General features: G+C 41.8%; 1 protein-coding gene across 1 annotated transcript in view; it reads right to left on the bottom strand.

Annotated features, from left to right (window-relative positions):
• Positions 1-20,553, bottom strand: part of LOC6620711 (leucine-rich repeats and immunoglobulin-like domains protein 1) — a 73,824-nt gene that overhangs the window by 18,950 nt on the left and 34,321 nt on the right. The window contains exon 2 of the mRNA XM_032715801.1: positions 5,269-5,344. The gene's annotated coding sequence lies outside the window, so the exon portion shown is untranslated. The remainder of the gene's footprint in view (positions 1-5,268; positions 5,345-20,553) is intronic.

The raw sequence follows: 20,553 nt of genomic DNA, 5'->3' as shown, positions 1-20,553 counted from the left end.
TGTCTGGGGTGGATTTGAGGTGAGGTCAGGGTTCGGCGCAACTAGGGAAACATGGAAAGAAACGGCGAAACTGGGAAGCTGGGAAGCTGGGTAGCGAGTCGAGCAATCAAAGGTGAAAAACTTTGGTGAACTATGCGGAGAGCACACAAAGTCAATATTAATATTCACTTAGTCGGGGGAAATGGTCGTCAGGGGGCGGTGGGCGGGGCACGCTGACTGACAATGGCCAGGGAAAAGGCAAATGCCAAGCAAATTGAAAATGCGACGAAAAACGTGAGATGCTGTCTTGCCACTCCTCGCATCCCCCTACACTACGAAGAAAAATTGGTAAGTTAGTATGATCTCTAAATTTATATTCGGATTTTATCTCTATCACTGTTAATATAATATCATTTTAGTAATATTATATTTGTTGCAGTTTAATATTCTACATTTTTGTGATTAAATACTTCATAATTTTAATAATAATAAGTGTGACCTTTTCTCCCTGTGTAGCAACGTGCCCGAGTGCGTTTATTTTTATCAAGATTAGCATTTGCTCCTCTATTCCGGACTGGGCCTCTCCTGGTCGTTTTCTCATCCCCATCCCTGTTCCCATCCCCAACCCGTCGTCTCCACCAAAGAGACTTATTGGATAGGCAAACACTCTGCGGTGGCAAAACAAAGAAATGAATTCCAAGATTTTGCACGCACAAATTGTCAGCGGGGGAATGGGTGTTCATGAGTTTCGCCAGCATTAGCCATCAAAGATGAATGGCTGTTGTCACCAGAGTGCTGAGCTCCAAGCTCTGCGCTCCCCGAATTTTCCTGATTATGGTAGCAGTTTCCCAGCGCTTTCCACCGATGGATTTCTGGCAGCATTTTCGGGCCCGAAAAGATTTTACTGCACGCATAATTAATGCAATTGTTGGTCGCTTGGCAGGCAAATAAGAGTTTTGTTGTGTTTCTGGTCTTTTCGGTCAGCGGAGGCTAGAGTGAGTGGTCTAAGTTTGTTCAATTAGTGGCTGCCACAAAATTAGTCCAGATAAAATAGTGCATTTTGGCAGGGAATCGTTCGAAATTAAAAATATGAAATACAAACTTAAAATTATTCTATTATATTATTTCTTCTCTTATTTAAAAGGCTTAAGGAGCTAAAAAGGAAATGCATCAACGAAAACTGCAAATGCTGGCGGGAGAGAATAAAAAACATGGCGCACATGCGCTGGCCAAGAATTTTAATTTAATTTAGTTTTTTTTTAACACTCTGCTTGATTTTGCAACAAGAAGTGTGGAATGAAAATGGCTTAATAACCAACAGACCCGAGGCAGCAGCCAAACAAGCCGTACACACACATAACACCACTCCATCCCGAGGCGAGGAAAACTCCCTCCGCAGTCCGCTATGCGCTCCTAGTTTTCCCCTTTTCCACTGAATTTGCAGACGCCGTGGCAGACGCCAGACGAGACGCCATGCGGCAAAATAAAAACCAGAGTGCAACAAAACCTGCACCGAAAAAAGACACTCTAGTGAGGTATTTAAAAATATATATGTTTATATATATACGACTGTCGCTGTGTATATATCATTTTGCAGAGCGTTTCGCCAAGTGGCCGGAGAAGTAAGAGAAATAATGCGACAATTGCATTAAGTCTACCAGCGCTGAATGCTGACAAAAATATATATATAAATATAGTGCAAAAGATGCGGGGCTGGCAAATGAAAAATGTTATCTCTATATGCAGCTCCTCTTTTTCGGCGCTGCGGTGCACTAAATGTTTAAAACGGTTTAGAGATCCTTAACTCGCTTTTATTGCGCCTTCTTATGGCCAGGATAAAGTTGAGTTAGTGGAAAGTGGAGCAGGCAGCGGAAGTGCAGGAAACGCTAGTTTATGCCTCTGAGTGTGTGGCCATCCGCTAAGCTTCGGATGATGTAGCAGCAGTTGCAGCACCCAAGACGTATGATCTTTATTGGGGGAAAACCAAGCAGGCAAAGCAAATTAACAACTTTAATGTTTCCTAAATTGAAATGGGTTAACTGGTTACCTAAACACACAGGTAGAGTTATTGTTGAAAAAACTAATATCCAGCGCTAGTACATGTCTTTAAATGTTTAAGCACCAAACTGCCGGTCAGCTTTTAAACGCTCTGTTGGAAATTCTAGAAATCGATATCGTTTGCATAGTCAGCTTTTCGAATATATGTATGTATATAGGTAGGAAAAGAGTACAACGCACTTTGCGTTTTGGCCGCTGCCCCAAACTCGCCAGCTCGCCGAAAAAAGAGCAGGAAATAAATGAGGCAGTTGGCATAAAAAAGGGGCCAAAAAGGAACTTTAGGCCACTGGCACAATAATTTGGCACGCAAACCTTTTTTCCCCCTCTTGGCGTAGGGAAGGGGTGGGTAACGGAGGTGCCACATGCACATACAAACATAAATAAAAAATGAAGTGAAATACATTTTCGGAGCCAGGACCTTCGAGTTCCCAGTCCCGAGCCAGTGGAGCACATTAAAAAATTGCCAAAAGTCAACTCGGAACGGGACTTTGGGGATGTGGCACATACTAAAAAGCGCTGGTATTAAAGCGTAAAGGAGTGGATATATCTGGATTTGAGGCAGGTCCTTCTTTCTGCTAATGCGGTCATAGTTTGCTTTGCGTATAAACATATAACAATTAGAGTCCCGGTTCGCACAGTTCGTTTTGTTGGATTGCCCACTTGGGGTTGCTTTTTGTACGAGCGGCATAAATGGGTTAAGGGCCACCCATGCTAGTCGGTATATTCGGTTAAATATTTGAGTGGATTTCATATTTAATTCACCGTCTCACCGTCGCTTTTTTGTTTCAAGAAAAGGACTATTCAAATGAGCTCCAACATTTGGGTCAAAGTTCAGGGAGAGGGTGTGTCCTGGCTGAATATTTATGAGACCATGTGAGCGCCATGGTCTTGAAGTTGGTCTCCAGATAATGTGTGGGTCAGGTCGGGCACATAACATATAAGTAGTAGAAAAGGGAGCGTAGCTAGCGGAAAATGTGCAGCTTAATGTGGCGTAAAATTAAGTTTCAAATGGATCGGTTTATTTTCTAAAATTAAATCTTCATCACTTGGCGTTGCTTTCCCAACATTTTACTTGCTCAACAGTTGTCATTAAGATCTTGTCATAAACAAACACATTTCACATTTATCAAAAGGGTTAAGTGAGCGGATTTGCCCCTGCCCCAATTGCCAACGCAAAAATATGTTGTAAAAATTTCACAGTCAACAAACATAAATTAATTTAACAAATGAACAGAACTTAACAAACACCGAAATACGACAAAAAAGAATCCCAGGAATTTAACCTGAGCCCATAAATATTCTTCACCCCCAGACTTTCCATTCGGGCAAAGAAAACAAATGCTCATTAATATGCCAGACACATCTAGGGCAGCTCAGCAGGGGGAAATCGAGGAAATGTGGAAAATAAGGGACATGGAATTTTCGAAAAATTTATTAATTGGCAGCTAAATGAGAGGCAGGAATTAACATGCTCATAATTTTATTGGGCACGCAGAATAGGGTTGGCCAACAAACTTTTGGCTAGAAAATGTTGCAATGCCTCGAAAATGATCAGAAATATATGTAGCACACTGCGAGAAGCAAAGAAAGAATGTATTTACAATTCACATCAAGGCTAATGGAACATTTTGCAGACTTCAGAATGCCACTTAAATCAATAAATTACATAAAAAGCGCCCAAAAAATTTGAAACTGACATCGCTTAAAGCCAGCTGTTGGCGCACAATTCCGCCTAAGTGTTCTTCACTTTCCAAGGCATCAGACAGCTGGCCACGCCCCTTCTCTCTGCCCCACAATGAGCGGAATGGTGGGTGGAAGGGGCGGAGTTTTGGGGGGGAGCGAAAGATCCGAATTCATTGCCTTTTAATTGCAGCTGGCAGCGAGAAACGAGAGACTTTCGGATGTCTGTTCATCGATTTGGGGACTTTTCCGACTGTTTTCCTCGCCTTTCTGCCATTCCCTCGCTGTTACACATATAAATCCAATTGTTAATTGAATCGTGGCCAAGTTGAAAAATGGGCTTGACTCTGGCAACCTGTTGATTCATCTTGAGTGATTTATTGTACGGAACTGGTACATCGAAATGGAAAATCAGAGGAGTTCTTAATTAAGCGTGAGACTTTGAATTCAATGAAAACTCTAGGGCTGAATGATGCTAAACTTTCCGTAAAACATGCAAATCGATTTAAGACCACCTTGCGGCCTCACCATAAATACGACGATTTTCATCGTTGGCATTTTCCTTATTTTCGGTAAAAATAAATCAAAAGCAAAATCAATGAAAATCAAGTAACTGACTCCCGGCAGGCCCCGAAATGTTCACGCAATTTATTTATAACAGGGCGAATGGAAACACAAAGAGATTTTGCCCGGAAAAGGGCAGCGGGAATGTCGGTGCCATAGGATCCCCAAAGGCACATGTGTGGGGCATATAATTGAATTATTTTTACGCATTAAATTTATTTATTCAGGACGCTCGAGTGTGATTCCCCCTGAATGCCATTGGTTGGCGCCGGCAGCACGTATATGCAATTTAAATTTATTTAGTCAAAGCAACCGGTGCTGCCAAGGCAACAGGCACATATTTTATGGAGCAATATTTCCCAAATGCAGTACCAACTTTTATTCACACAAATCGGCTTAGGTCTCTCTTATGCTTAGAAACGCATAAAAAACTGAGTTTTAGTTAATATTTTTGAGGACTTGTTGCTACTCGTGGCCCTCTTGACATTGAAGCACGCACTTTCTCCCGCTTGGCTTTCGCTCCGCGTCCTGACTTTGACATGGATTTAATTAAATTTTTGTCAAAACTTTGCTACAGAACTAGAAAGAGAGCTAAAGCGAATTGGGGGCTAAAAACTTGTTGACTGGAGCTTTTCCCCAAAGCGTTTTTAGCAGATCTACATTGTTGGTCCTGGACTTTTACTCTTGCTTTTACTTGGGCCCCTCCGGCCATTTCCCTATTTACCTTTCCGCCACCCCACATCCTATTTGCTCCGCATTTTTTGCGGAAATGAAGAGAGCTTTTGGCAAATTTCAGAGCTCCGTTCTGGCATTTCCGCGTTGCATTAAAGAGCCTGCCCTTTTTGCCGGGTCTCTGGCCAGGAAATGTGATGGAAACTTCTTTAAATCTGCTCGCAGGCAGGGCGAAACTTCAACAGGTGCGAGCTTCACAAAATTGGTTTTATATGGCATTTCCGCAGAGCCATGGAATGGGTAATTGGAACTCACCTGGCTGTAGATGAAGTGTCCTCCAGTGGGAGTTTGTCTGTCTGCCTGGCAGCCTGATGGCAATTATAGCATCGTTCTGAAAAGAAAACATGAGGATATCTGGGTCAGGTAATGTGGAAAAGTTGTGGTGCATGAAGAACTCAGACTTGTCTGAGGGAAATGTAAAAGAGTTGGGTTGCTGTAAAATCCCGCCCTCTACAGCAAAGTTATGCTAGATCAGCGATAACATTATCGATTGACCACTCACCCGTGACTTTTCATACCCGCATCCCTTTGCCGTAAGTAACCAATTTTCCTGGCAACTTTCTTTCGGGCTGTCAGCAAAGTTTTCATCACTGTCAGAGGGGATAACAACTTAACTTGAGTCAGATCGGACAAGAAGTTGCTGTTGCACATGCAACACGCTGTTGCACATTAACAATATGCGGTGTGTGGAGTCTTAAAATGGAGGCATGCTTGATTTTACAGGGCAGAAAAGCGAAATCACCTTATACTAACTTATAGACAACTTACGCGATTAAATCTATTTGGAACAATTTTTCTTTCGTTAAAATATAGTGAAAGATTTTTCTTAAAATAGGTTTTTTAAACCGAAATGTTTTCTCTTTTTACTTTACCGCATCCCTGGTTCCAAAAACTTTTCACCCTAGAAAAGCGCTTTAAAAGAACAACCACAGCAAACAGGACACAATCAGGACGCGAGCTAATCGCCACATCAAAATGTCAGGTGGCATGTTATAGATTTCCTTGCGCTGCCGTGTACTTGCAACAGTTTTTGCATTAAGCAGCAACATGACGTACTAACTTTGACCCCTTCTCATGGCAAAAACTTCGTTTGCTCTGCTGTCAGTTGGCTTTCCGTTTTGGAAAATGTGCGTTGCAAGACTGTTTGCCAATTCGAAGGCGCTGCAGAGAGCCATGCAACATTAATGAGGAGCATATTCTCGCTTTGCTACCAAATCAAAGTTACGAAGGCGACGTTGCGTATACTTGATCTTGTTACACGCCCAGCTAAATGTCAATTTATTTGCCACACTCCAAAACACTAAGCCGACAGCCACGGCAGCATCATCCCTCTCTTTCTCCGAACAGCCACCCATCTCTTTCACCGCCTGAGTAGATGTAATCGATGAGCTCTGTGGCCCTTGACTGACTTAGCGGCTGACAGACGATGTCTGCGAAATTTTCTTCGCAATTTGATTACAACTCATCGGGGCAATCAAATTATGATGGAGATTTATGCGCTTGAGCGAAACTTTTTAATCATTTTAATAATCATTTATTCTAATTACATAAGTCCTTGTAATGAGCGGCAATTGAAAGCGAAACCACTTGGTAGAATAGAAGGGGTAGCATAATTATGGGTTAGCTTGATTCGATACAAAAAAATTAATTTTAAAGTAATCAGGTGTTTGAGATATACAAAGTTAATGATGGTATTTCAGTAATGAGAACTAAGTGAAATCTATAATACTTTGTCAAGGAGCAATAAATTCCAAACAAGCTATGATAAGAAAATGTCAATAAAACCTTTTCATTAACCACAAAGCCATTTTTAACCTTTCCCGTTACGATTTCCTATTTGGTGTCTTTTTTTTAAGAATTTCTTCGACAGGGTCGACTGATAAAAATCCTCTGCTTGAAACGCCCATTGTCTGCAGTTCAGGTGCATTTTACACCCCGTTTATGGGGAGTAGTCGACTGAAAGGCCAGCAAGAAATCCCCGTAAATTGAAAACGAAAGTTGAAATGCAAACGGCAATGGGATGGGACACAAATGGGGGAAAAAGCCAGTAAGCGAGAAATATTATTTGTATGTAACCTTCTATTTATTCTGGAAACCGCAGACGGTGGAGCTGCTCCCTCTGCCGAATCCTGTTTCTTTTTCTATTTTCCCTGCTGGTTGGTCACAGCTGACGGTTAGGGACCAAAGTCAATAATGCCGATAGACGGCAAATAAAAATATCTTCCTTTTTATTTCGTGGGGCAGGGGCGGAGGGGTAAGAGCACGTTTTTCGATTTCATTGCTTTGTTGTTATTGTTTTGGGCCAGACAAAAGGCGTCTGGGGTTACGAAATGAATGCCAAAAGCAGCCACGCAGCAGAAATTTTGATCCAAGGGCCGCCAACCATCCTTTTGGCTATTAATAACATACCAATGCTGGCCGGGATCCTTGCTAAAATCCCTTTTCACCATTTGCCAGTTGCCAATTCACTCCTTTTGGCCAGTTCACTCCCAGCTTTGCCAATTTCTCGCCTGACTTTGACTTTGGCATTGGCATTGGCAAGGTGGCTTTGTTTTCATTTCAATGCCAGACACCGTATCCCAGTGACTGTAGATACAGTTCCATTCCGAGTGGCAGTTGAAAACTTGACGTCGGTGGCAAAAGCGGAAACGGAAATCGCCCGACAGCTAACAAGCAGCGCGAACAATTGTCAAATCTCCTGCCCCCACAAAGTCAAAGTCGGCAGACAGAGCGGATTCTTTGATTGTTTGATGTCTCGTCTGCATTGTCTTTTTGGCCATTCTTTTTCAGCGACCAATTGGCAATTATTTTAGACAAATAATTGCTTAAGTCAGAAATTGTTTGGGGAACGTGGCTCAACTCCCAAAGCCAGTTTGCTTTCTGTCCCTAAAACTCCCATTTCACCAGATTAAGGAGGGAAGAAACCTATTCCCAATTAGCTAACGTTGTGCTCAAAAAAAAAAAGTACAAGCTGCATTTAAATATATCTAATAACTTTATCCGTGCAAATCTTTAACCAACCTCATTAGTTTAGCTCAAACTCTAAAAAAAATCAAACAACTTCTTGGGTAATACGAGAAACTGTTTCGCACTGTGGTAGTATTAGGTTACTTGGAGTAGTGTAAGTGTTTCTTATGGCGGAAGCCGCTCAACTTAATTCAAAGTTCAGTTCAATGTGGCAGCTAACTGGTTCGACTCGGGGGTCTGGTTCAGAGACCGGGTCTCCTCGGTCATATGAGACACTTGAGAAAGAATGCGCTGCTGCCGGTCTTTCAACATGGGAAACTTAACACTCGGCGTGGGTGGAGTACTTAGACGGGGAAGGAGCCCTAAGTACACAGAGCTCGTATTTTCAGCTTCATTTGTGGGTCATTTGCTGTGATTTCGCTTGGCCAAAGCTGATGCTAAGCGGATTTTAAATGCCTCTCAAGTGGTGAGCTTCTTTGTTGACTTTAGATGAGTTATGAATGGCTAATTGCCGCGATGAAAGCTGGATATTAGGTTGAGTAAAGTGTGCTAAGTAAATAAGATAAGCAGGGTGCATACTATGATTGAATTTCATATTTATGTAAATATTTAAGCTGTGAGCTGAATATACCAATCAAAACTGTTAAGTTTGTATTAAAGAATTGCTGAATAGATTGTTTCCAAGTCTTAGTATTTTAAATACAACTAAAGATTACTATGATCAAATCTATTTCACTCCAGACATCGTAGCTAAAAGGTTTTCTGGCTACCATCAGGTATGTATGTAATATATCTGCCAAGAAGTATTCAATCCTTGGGCGAAGAACTCTGGATGCTGACAGTTGATTGAACACTTTTTGAAATGACAAAAACGCCCAACGGGTGACATTTCTCAAAACACTTTACTGCGTCTGCAGCGGGTTCGTTTTTCCACCTCTTAGCCGTCTTCCCCGCCCCTCCGGGATTTTCCCCTAGGTTGGCTAGGTGTTGCAACCTTGATTTACGAGTCAGTTTGGGGCGGTTGTTGGGCTGTGGGCTTTGGGCTCTGGGCTGTGGGCTGCCAGTTGGGAGTTGGAGGATACCATTTGCATAGCGTCGGACCAACGGAAAGGAGCCAGCGGCCAATCATTAAAACGTCGGCATGATGAGTTCTCCATGCCTCCTGCTCCGAACGGCAGTATCCTGAGGCTTCTCGCGCGGTTTTAAATTACCATTTTAATGCTGCCCAGTGCCGTTGATTGATGTGGTATGATGCTGATGCTGATGCGGATACTGTTTTCAGGGGCAGCAGTCAAAATGTAAATGCTTCCTCGTGAGGCCAAGCGTTTTTCCTGCTAACAAGCTTTTGGCATTTTGTCTGCCGTTTTCGCTTTAAAGCCATAAAATAGGGAAAGATTTTTTAATGCTGACCATAAAAGTGAGGTCTCTGCAGACACGTAATATATATATTTTACGTCTGAGGCACAGACTCACCTATTAACAGATACTTTGAGACACTTCACTGGACCTAGCTGCTGCTCAGATGCCCTGAGTTATGCGTTTTCCCTCGCTCCCTTTCAACACACTTACACACCCGCCCACACAAACAAAAGTGCCCATTTTCCATAGGAGTTCCTACCCGCTGATTGAGCACAAGTGCCTTGCTGACTGACAGACTGACACTTTGGGCTTTTAAATGCCTCGGAAATCCACTTATTTTCGGATCGGCTTTTAAGCAGCTTCCGAAAGATGCATTTCCCCGCCTTGGATTTTATACTTCTGCCCGGAGCCTGTTGATGAGTTGCCAGCAAGACAGAAACTACAGATAATAATAATATTAATGGTGCAAAATCCAACGCAGCACAAATTTAGTTTGGGTTTCTTATCACAATCATAATTTTATGTTTGAAACACTGCTCTGGCTTGCTTTTTCCTGTTTTCTAATTCAGTTTTATAGATTTCTTAATGATGTCTCTTTAAAACTCTTGGCTTGTCAACTCTTGTGCAGTCACATCACATGTGTCACCTTAAAGGGAGAATTTACTTTGCAGCTCAGACATTTCACGCCCCAGGCAGCCAACAAACAAGCATACAACTTGTATCTTCTCATTTCTTGTAGAAAAGAAAACGAAAATGTATGAAAATAATTTTAATGGCGCCAAGTACTGGTAAGAAGGCTAGATGCTTGACTCCGACGAGGTGGCAAGTTGACACCAAAAGTGGAGTCGGGCCAAATGCACTTCCTGCTGGAATAGAAGACTCCCACTTCTTCTTCCACCTCACTTCCGTTTCGATTTCATGTTTTCCCGACTGCGAAGGTGTGAAGTGAATTTTTTGCCTGTGGCAAAATTACCCCAACTTCCGCCACAGAAACTCCGTGCATAGAGGGAAATCAGAGTCCCTGGGTGCGACGTCTTTTTATATTTCACTTGGCGTTGACATGATTGCCTTTAAATGCAATTTCATATATCATATCAATCCGGAGTGAAGCAAGTAGGGTGCTAGTGGAAGGGTTACTCTCATCCGTTGGGGTTATTGCTTTTGATGATTATTATTACAAACACATTTTGTTTCTGCCAAGTGAACGCACCTTACTGAATCATGCGTGGGCCAAGGCTGATCAAAATTTCATGTGGGTTTTTATGAAGAATAAAGCTAATGGCCTCACACACACTAAAGTTAAAGACTATTGATAACGTAAAGCAAAAGCTTTGCTTTTTAAGAGATTGAGCACTCATCATTTAAAAATAATCTGTGCGAACAACAATAAAATCTAGAAAAATTAAACATAGACAATGCGAGCCTGTATAAAATGTCACACAAACAAGTGCGTTCTTTATGGCTTGAAATGTGTGTAAATATGCTAATTAAATCATATTATTGGTTTTTTTATTCATGTTTTATACTAATTAAATAAATTTCACAGCGCAAACTATCAACAAATATTCAGCTCTTTAAAAATTGCCATTTTTCTTTTAAATTCTTAGAATTTCTTAATGCCATTCGCAGCTTTAATATTTTCGCAGCTTGAAATGCTAATGACCCACATAACTCATTAACTTGGCCCCGATAAACGTTAAATAAACGTTGGAAAAAAGTTGCGAGAATTTCCGCATCAAAGCGAGGAGAAAATTCCGAGGGCAAAAAAAGAATGGGAAGAGCTCGAGAAAGGAATGGTTAGCAGCATCGTAAACTTTTCACAGGACATCATCATCATCATCATCAGCAGACACATGTCTCCCCCAGTTTTGCTCCTTGGATTTTAGCGGGTGGAACGCCTGTCAGTTGCTCATCAAATTGCGTGCCGCCTGCAGGAAATTAAATAATTTTGTGTAATGAAAAAAGACCAGCAAAAAAACAACGAGCGGCAGCATTAATTTTAATGCATTTATTTCCATTCCCGCATTGCGCCTAAAACAAAGGCAAACACTTAAAATGATTGTTGTGGGCGTCGCTTGTGTGTGTGCGCGTGTGTGTGTATGCCACGCCCCCAGCAAAATGCACATAAAACAACAAAAAAATAGCATAAATCCTCAGTTATTTGGCTGAAATTTATTGCAAATGTGCGCACATTTTCCAATTGAAATGCCAAACACGAAAAGCGAAAATTTCCCAGCTGCCATTTGTTGTTGTTACCTGATGTGCGATATACAAATGTGCATATAAAGGTGGTAACTTCTGAATTTGCTGCCTCACTCAGTCACTCGCTCGCTGTTATTGTTATTGCCAATAGGAAAAACAGGACTTTCAAGAACTAAAGACTTTAGTGTAGAGATTTTTCCTTTCAATATATTGTAATATTTTGTAAGCTCTTTATAGGCTTTGCATTTGAAAAACAATACACATTTGCAAGTAATTTCAAGTATTAAAGCCTCTTTATTTTTTATTTTCGATGTTACATCCTGTGCACCATTTCCATTAGAAATTCGCAGCTCAACTTAATTTTGACAGCCGTCGCACCCAAACCATGTACCGCTTTTCCAGCATGCCACCCACATACCGTCTCCTTAATTTTCAGGATCGCCGGAGTGGGGGAAAACCAACAAGCGTCGACCATTTGAAGGGCAGAAACACGCAAAGAGAACGAGACGGACACACACCTAAATTATGGCCCCAAATGATTTGAAAATAGCAGCTGTAATTTGTTTGCCAACACACTGGCACGCACTCAAACCCACACGCAGAGCTCACAACCCCCAGAGTTTTTCCCCATTCGGAAAATCCTCCGGCTCCTCCCGCACTCCAATCCCAATCCACAAAGAATTCTTCTCTGCGAGTCCACTGAAAAAAAGGCGCAACATATGCCAACATTTCACCATGCACTCCGAGACCTTGGGGACTGCATTATGATGGCGAGTGGTTTTTGGGATGGTGGAGCGACAATTAGACAAAAGCTGGGGACACACGCAGACATGGCTTCAATTCCATGGCATTGTCAGGCTTCGGAGCAGGACAAAAAAGTGAAAAAAACGACAAAACTGGAGCGGGTGCGGCTGCTTTTCATTATTATTTTGAAATTAAAATTCCCCACTCGAAGGCAAGGTCCTCTGCAGCAGTGCACATGTGCATTTGGGGTTTTAACATCTCATCCTTCGTTCCAAAGGACGATTTTTATGATCGAGTCTGCAGGCGCGGTGCAAAATGTGCACGTAGCCACAGTTTTTAATTGATTAAATATAAAACAATCCAAAAAACACGACAAGGATGCGAATTGTCCTTGGGCTGGTGCCATGAATAATAAAACCAAAACCATTAATAAGGGGAAAATTCATGTTTAAAATAAAAACGTTTAAACCGATAGAACTTAAACTTTTAAGCCAAATTGACAAGAACACAGAGCTGTGCTCAACTAAAAAAATAAATAAATAAACAAGGATAAAGGATATACCACATGTGGAAATGGAGCTGAAAAATGCTACCGATTTCGAAGCAGTGAAAAAATGTTTGCGCAAAATATCAAAGTTTATTCAGTCGGAGCTGTAAAGTTATTGAAGCGGGAACTAACTCCTCTGACTAACTGCCACACATCGCTCACTCAATCACAAACCCTTTCGATAGCGTTTCTGCCCGTTTCTTAGCCAAATTCCCCCGACTTCCTGGCGGAGTGACAAATTTGCACTTAGCCCTGGCTTTGGCTGTGCACTTGTTGAGAATCGTGAGCTGCATTTATCTGCTATTGAATTTCAACTAAAAAAAGGCCATAAAAAATATCCGAATTTATAGCCCCGATCTGCTTTCCTGCCTTATACCCTCGATTTGTTGGCGAAAAAAGTTGGCGTCTCGCTAGTTTACACGAAAATGAATCGCATTAGTTAGGGTTGAGTGATTTGGAAATTGCGGCAACCCCAAATGGCGCTAATTTTGCTTGCAACTTTATTTCCGTGGGTGAGCCTGTCTGCGGCTTAAAGTTTCGGCGCACCTTGCTCACTTTAATTGAACTTCATTAGACTTACCTTGTAAGTCGCAGGAAGGAACTTAAAAAGTTAAGCGAAAAATTAAATGTAGATCCAAATGGCACCGACTTATATCTACATATAGTAGTAGATCAATATTATTAGGAATATATTTAAATATATTGATACCAAGTCTAAAAGTAGTATTTTAACAACATAATTACGGCTTACAATTCCAATTACCTCCACTAACCACTCTTCAGATTCAGAATCAATAACTCTGCTACCTACTTCAAGCGATTAATTTTCAACCTTTCAACAAAGTTCGTTAGCCAGCAATTTTTTCTACTTCCCAATGCACATAATTCGTTGACAAAATAAGTAAATTGAAGCCTGCAAGTCCAGCTAACTTGGTGGAAAAAAACTGAAAAGGGAAAGATTAAAGCTAAGGTACGACAGCGTAATACCCTTTCGAGAATCCCCAAAATGTTAAGCAAGTCAAAGTGTTTCCTACTCCAGGGTATGCCAGGAATCTATCATGTTCGACCCTCGAAAAGCTCACTGAATTGACTGCCACAGTTCACATCATGAAATATTTAAGGCATTCGACTCCTTGAAACAGGAACTGGAGCCCAATCGTGTGTAAAGTGACAACTTTATACCCGGACTTTTGGACCGAAAAAAATCTACGAAAATGTCAGGCAAGTCCAAAACTATTCTCGTGTCCATTCGAATATTTAAAGCGTTTGTGGCTGTTGGCCGCCCAAATAAAAAATAGAAAGAGCCCCTAACCGTAGATATTCCGGGTTTATCGGTTAGTTGGGCTGGTTTTATTGCCAACAGTGTGTCCTGTTTATTCAAACAGGCCCAAAGTTTGGGACGACTGGATGCCTGGCTGCGGTTGCCATTAAATCCTCAAAAATTCCTCAATATATATGTGGACTCGTTTGAAAACAAGGACCCACCTCCGGTCCTGCTGTCAATGCGCCTCATAAATTGTGTATAACATTCTGACCAGTTAATGGATTTAAATTTTCATGTGTGTTTTGCCGGGGCGGCAAACTAACACACAAATCTATCCATCAGAGGTTTTTGCGGTTCACCATCGCATTTTAGGCCCAACAGCAAATTTCATTTAGTTGCTGTGTCTTTCGGTTTCTTAAACCTCAATTTAGATACACTGGTGGGCCTAGTTTCAGATAAGGGAAAAATGCCTTTCGTCTTGACACAAATGTAATAAACATTTTTTGGCTCAAGCCGCAGGAGAAGCATTTTGATGCTAAATGGTTTTAATAACACGAAGATGTGGCTTTAAAGTATTTACCTTTAAAGTGGTTAAGGCATCGGTAAATGCCCTTTGACATTTTTGTTCATCTCGAGTGACCAGAATAAGCAACCCAAATGTTGGTCCAAAAAGGTCATCTCCCGCTCTTAATGCCAGCAATCAAAAACTAATCAATATGACTGAATGAACGACTGGATCTGGCAGCTACTCGATCGGTCGGCGATTTGAATAAATGCAGCCGCAAATAAATCGAGCTGCAAGGTAAGTCGAAGGCCCCTCAAATTCAAAAGCCCATAGTTCAAAACATTTTGTGGGTAAATGCAAATTTATTGCAACTAGTTGAGGATGAAAACGGCGGGCGGAGTGTGGTGGGTGGGTGGAAAAAAAGAATTTGCGTATTCGAATCGGACTCCAAATCGAACTGTGAATACAAAAAGTCTCTCTGCTGCATGTAGTAAAATATGCTAAAAGTAAATCCGAGTTGAATTAATGGACAGCAATCTTTGGATAAATCTTATGCATTTTCAAATGCACACAAGGGGCATTTGCATAACCGCAGAGCAAGCCAGTAAACCAGAAGGAACTCGACTCCGGCCACAATTTATGCAAATTCAATTGCAACAACTTTAGCAGTCGCCACTTTTTTAGGTCCTCTATTTTTTCCCTCCTCTCCTTCTTTTTTCTTGGCCATCCCATACGTTGGTACCATAGTATATGTGCGATGGTCAGGCCAATCGATGGGCTGTAATCCTGATCCCCAGAGATAGCTTTGTCCGCAATGATAGCCGGAATTTGTGGCAGGTTTTGTTTGATTTTCACCCATTAAATTTAATGAATGAATAAACATTTCTTCAGTGATTTTTTTTTAAGGAGAAAAATAACGCCTGACAGCTTACACTGATTACAGTTCAATGCCAGTTACCCAAGAGTTTAATCCACTTCCACTCACGACTCCGCCGCATTCAATTGCCTTGAGTTTCACAGAATTCTCAACAGACAACACAAATCAACACCTACACACCGTGAATGAAAATGTCGTGGGGCGCAGGAGGAGCAGATTGGAGCTGTGGTATTATGTCTCCATATGCGAAGTCTGGGGATAATAATCACAACTAATGCGACAACTGCCTTGGTTACTTAACTTTGATGTTGCTGCTGCTGCTTTTCCATGGACTTCTATCCTTCCTCCTACAACATGTTCATAATGCCTCGGCTGAGAATAGGATTTTCGGAGGAATGTAGAACAAACTGAATTTCGCCCTGAGCTAATGAATGAAAGTAACTTTACTGGAGAAAAATTTGCCAATACAGATGGGGAGATATCTTAACCATTTAAGCACCATGTACATCTTAAAGAGATTTTGGCTTACACAATAAACTTAGTGAACGAAAAACTCGTGCTTCCACTTCCAAATTCAAGAAAACTAAAATATATCTAAGATATTTCGAGGAACCGACAAGAATTCGATGACTCCTTTCGCTTTTCACTTGCCAAACTTCCGTTTTTCCCTACGAGCCATCTGCTTCACTTTCGTTGACAATTTGAAGGCGCCTCATCGACGACAGCGCCATTGCCGCTTCTCCAGTTGCTGCAGCTCCTCCGGATTCTGCCCGGACTACCACTGGGCCAAATAGTTGGCAAAGAAGCCGGCAGACAACGTCTTCCTGCCTGGCAATCTTACACATGATTGGCTTCGTACGGGAGTGAAAAGGCGGAGAGAACTTGAACTTCTTCCGCAACATGATTATTTCTTGTTTATTGTTATTTTACGCTACTTTGAGACTTTCAACCAATCCGTTCTGTGGAGTGCAGACAAGCTGGAGTGCATAGTTTTTAAACCCATTTTCCCGACTCCGTTTGCAGCCGTCATCAGTTGAAGTTTCGCCTTATCGGCGAGTCAGCTTGGGTGGCGTTTTAAAGTTGCTTTCTGTGTCGGGCTTTTCGGCTTCTGTTGGTTACCTTATCTTCCCAAAGTCACAGACACGTTTAATTTTTCCTCCGACATCATAAATCGATTAACCAACGCTGCCCTGGATCATTAACAGCGAGGAGGCCAAAGTTTCAGACATCGGAACGCGACCCATTAGACCCTTTTCAATGTCAGGGCAGCCAAAGGCGCTAATTTGGCTACAACGGCTCTCAGCCAGTTAGACAAAAGGGTAGGGCAACAGCAAAGAAATCGCTTATACACTGGGAAAAACGTTGTAAACTTAACAGTTTTCAATGCAACTATGAATTAGAAAACGTTCATTTACATTGCTATTTTGTAATTCTGTGCTGTGTAACTTATTTTCCTTTTTTTCTCAGTACCTTGACTGCAATGGACAGCAGCTGGAGTAGCAAACATTTTGACGCAGATGAAGGCAACAGATTCCCCAACTCCGCAAACATTTCACAGAAAGACATACTCTGATAGCCAAAGGAGCAGCAGCTGTCATATCTGACATTCGGAGCTAATGCTAATGCATTTGAATATCCACTCGGGTAGCCAGTTACTCCAGTCAGCCTCAAGTGGTTTGGTAATAAATAGTTAAAGTTTCGGTTTTTGGCACAAAAGGCGTTGCTTTGTGGCTGATTTGTTTTCCAGTTTTCCGCCGCCGTTGATTTTCGGCGGGGAAAAGTCTCGCCTTGAGCGCTTTGTCGAATTTTCTCCGAGTTGTTGGCCGTGTTGGTGCAAAACATTAATCTGTACATCATTAGGAGTACGTCTATGTTGGTCGACTTGAGATGTTTTATAGAGGCGTGTGAAGCAACATTTTTGTGTGGGATTTTCCGGCTTTGCTTAATCACTGTCTAATGGATATCTTTCCCAGAAGATATGTGAGCGACAGGCCAATTAGATCGGCAGGACATGCTACTAAATCAAGGTTAAAGTATAGTCCTATAGCTTCTAGAATTTCTATTCAATAATTCATAACAGAACACCCAACATTTCCCTATTAAAATGCCTTTTCAAAATGTTTACCTGACTGGTTAATATATATTCCTGATTTGAAAATCCACTTTGATTTCATTCCAAGCGTCTGCATCACTTATCTGATTTATGGCAAAGTCGAACCCAAATTGGATTGCTCACATCATAACATGTCACAACACTCAAATGAATATCCCACACCCACACACGTAGTGAGTGGAAAATGCCAACTCGTAACATAATTCATGCAAATATCATTAAGACCCATTCAAAACTCACTTGGGTATCACAGCATTCATAATTCGGATTTTTCGGGCAGATAACTTTGGAAAAAACACACATACCTGCAACGAGAAAAAGATAACAGAAAGATGAGTTAAAGGCTGCAAATTCAAATTAGGAAACTAGGGTTAATTATGAAAATTTGAAAACCATTAGGTGATATTTGTAATGACTTTGAAGCGCGAAATATGGGGCGTATGAGTAATGCAGCTGAGCTTTAATGCAGCGCAGCGTGAAATTTTCAACAGACAAAACCAAATGGAATTGGAACACCACAAACACCACTCCACATAGACACTCGAATTCATGTGGGTGGACCCCCAACCGCGAATTATTTGGACACAGACGATACGATAAATTTTAAACACCACATGTTACAATCTCATTTGCATCACAAAAGTTGGCCAAAAAACGCGGCGATGGGGCTAAAACACTCCTCGAAAAGGGCGTGTTAATTATCCACTAATGTTGTTTGCTTCATAGTCCAATCTTTGACACATTATGCAGTGCATTATGAATGTATCATTTTGTACTCTCCCGCATGGCCTGAGAAATGAGTGATTTGAGCTGGAAACTGTGCCTAATTGATTTATTTTGCCTGTGTTAATGGTGCCCTCAAGTTGCATAAGGTTTTTGGAGGTTGTGAAACTGAAAGTAAATCGTAGTTCAAAGTCGAAGTTGAACAAAAAAAGTTAATAAAATGTGGAGCCAAAATTGAAAGCCTCTTCTTTCCAGTTTCCCAGCATTCCACCAAAACATAAACGTCTTTAAAAGACAACTTAAGCTTTTCAACGGCTTTGCTTTACAGAATCCAATTGGGCCATTCCGACAATGGCTTTACCCGGCATCTTACACTTCTCATTCCCCAAAAAAAAACCAAAGCTGGGGTCAAGTTTATGAGTTGCCTTTAAATTTTACAACTTAAATAGAAGCATTTAGCCCTCGCAGTGACCAGCGTGTGTCCATTGGCATCTTCGGATTCACCGATCTCTTCGGTTTCAGATAATGACCCCCTAGTTCCGAGGCACGGGTGATATAATCAGAGACACACGCCTGCAAACAGTGACTGAAACAACGGAGAATGCCTCGAGGCGAGTTAACTTTTTCTCATTACACGTTGATGGGTTTCGCTTGATGGCAATGGCCAGGAACTTGACTCCCGACTCTCGGCTCCGGACTCCTTGCCTTCTGCAGTCGTAATCTACGCTTATTTTCATTGCCAATTTTAGTTGCGCCCGTGGCGAAACTCGCACATTTCCGTTGACTTTTGTCTTCGACCCTCATTGGGCCACTTCCCCCCATTCGCCGTGTTTTTCCCACTGATGACACCAAATTCACACTTACTAAACGTATCCCGGGGCCACAATTCCCTCGCCCGCCCGCCTTTCAAGTGGTATCTCTCTGATTACCAGGCCTCACCTTGCCACGCATCTAGTTAATCGCAATCTGGCAGAGCGGAGAAGTTTCCTGAAACTGAAACTGAACCGCGGGAGGATTCAGTCAGGCAGGGCATATCCCACACATCCTTGTTGCAACTATCTTAATCTGTGGTTAGTCGCCTTTTGATGCTCTGCTTTCAGCTTATTAGCAATTTTCCAAGCAATTAATTTTTATTAAAAGCAAATTATAAAAGTTGTCAGTGGGGAGCGAAGGAACTTTAAGTTTGTGGTAAGTAAGAAGTAATGGAATTGTACTGCTTAAGTATTTCATAGGAAAATGGCTAGAGCACAAGGTAATGTACTAAGTAATAATGGAGGGTTCCACCTAATATTTGTTTAAGTTTCATTTTCCATTCTCGATCAGAAAGCCATTGCAATTGTAATGCAATTCCGTGGCTTCGCCATCTTACCGTTTGCAGCCCTCATCATTTACCGATTACCGAATCGATGGCTGTATAAATTCCCCTAAATAACCATTAAAGCCAAACCAACTCATCGAAGTCATTGCCATGAACAGCTTTTGCACAAATGAGGGTTTTCCCCCGACCCGACCCCCTCCCCGGCCATTCCAATTTCCGCAAAGGCTTCCCCTATTTCCCCTATAATTTCCCGCAAAAGCACTCCACAGGCCACATCGTTCACTCAGCTTGACCCCATGCATTGCATTCTGCAATTTTCGCTATGCCAAATGTGGCACTTTAAGTGGACAACAAGCAAACTACGAATTGCGGCGGCAACGAGCGATGTTGCAGCTACACCAGCAACATCAACATCAGCCGCAGCAGCAGCAACACCAACTTGCAACTGAAACAATTGCAATTGGCAAAAGGTTCAACGCACAGCTGCATTGCGACCGAAAAGTGAACACTGAACACTGAAAACCGAAAACGAAACAAAAGAAGCACATTAGAAAGAGCCGGGAGCAAAGAGCCACAAACCGTCAGTGAGTTCATGGCCAATGGCAAAATGGCAAATAAAAAAATAACCAACAAAAAAGAAGGCAGCCAACGAGGAAAAACAATTTTGCACGCCGAATGGACGAAAATTGCAGCTAGGCAGCGGCATTGCAGACAAGTAACGCAACCGAAGGAAACCGACTCGAAAATCTATTATTGAAATCTATAAAGAACCAGCAGGGACCATCAGCAGCCCCAGAAGTGGGGGTCGGATCAGCAGGAGCAGACCGGCACTGAGAGAAAAAAGGCAATACATAACTTGCTAACTGATATTTTGCATTAAATGTAAAAGGTTGCACCTAAATATTATAATTTGGTTCAAGT

This window comes from Drosophila sechellia, chromosome 2R (assembly GCF_004382195.2).
Source record: "Drosophila sechellia strain sech25 chromosome 2R, ASM438219v1, whole genome shotgun sequence".
In the NCBI taxonomy this organism is placed as follows: Eukaryota; Metazoa; Arthropoda; class Insecta; order Diptera; family Drosophilidae; genus Drosophila; species Drosophila sechellia.
The sequence above is the reverse complement of the archived record's forward strand: the minus strand, read 5'-3'. Positions and strand labels throughout refer to the sequence as shown.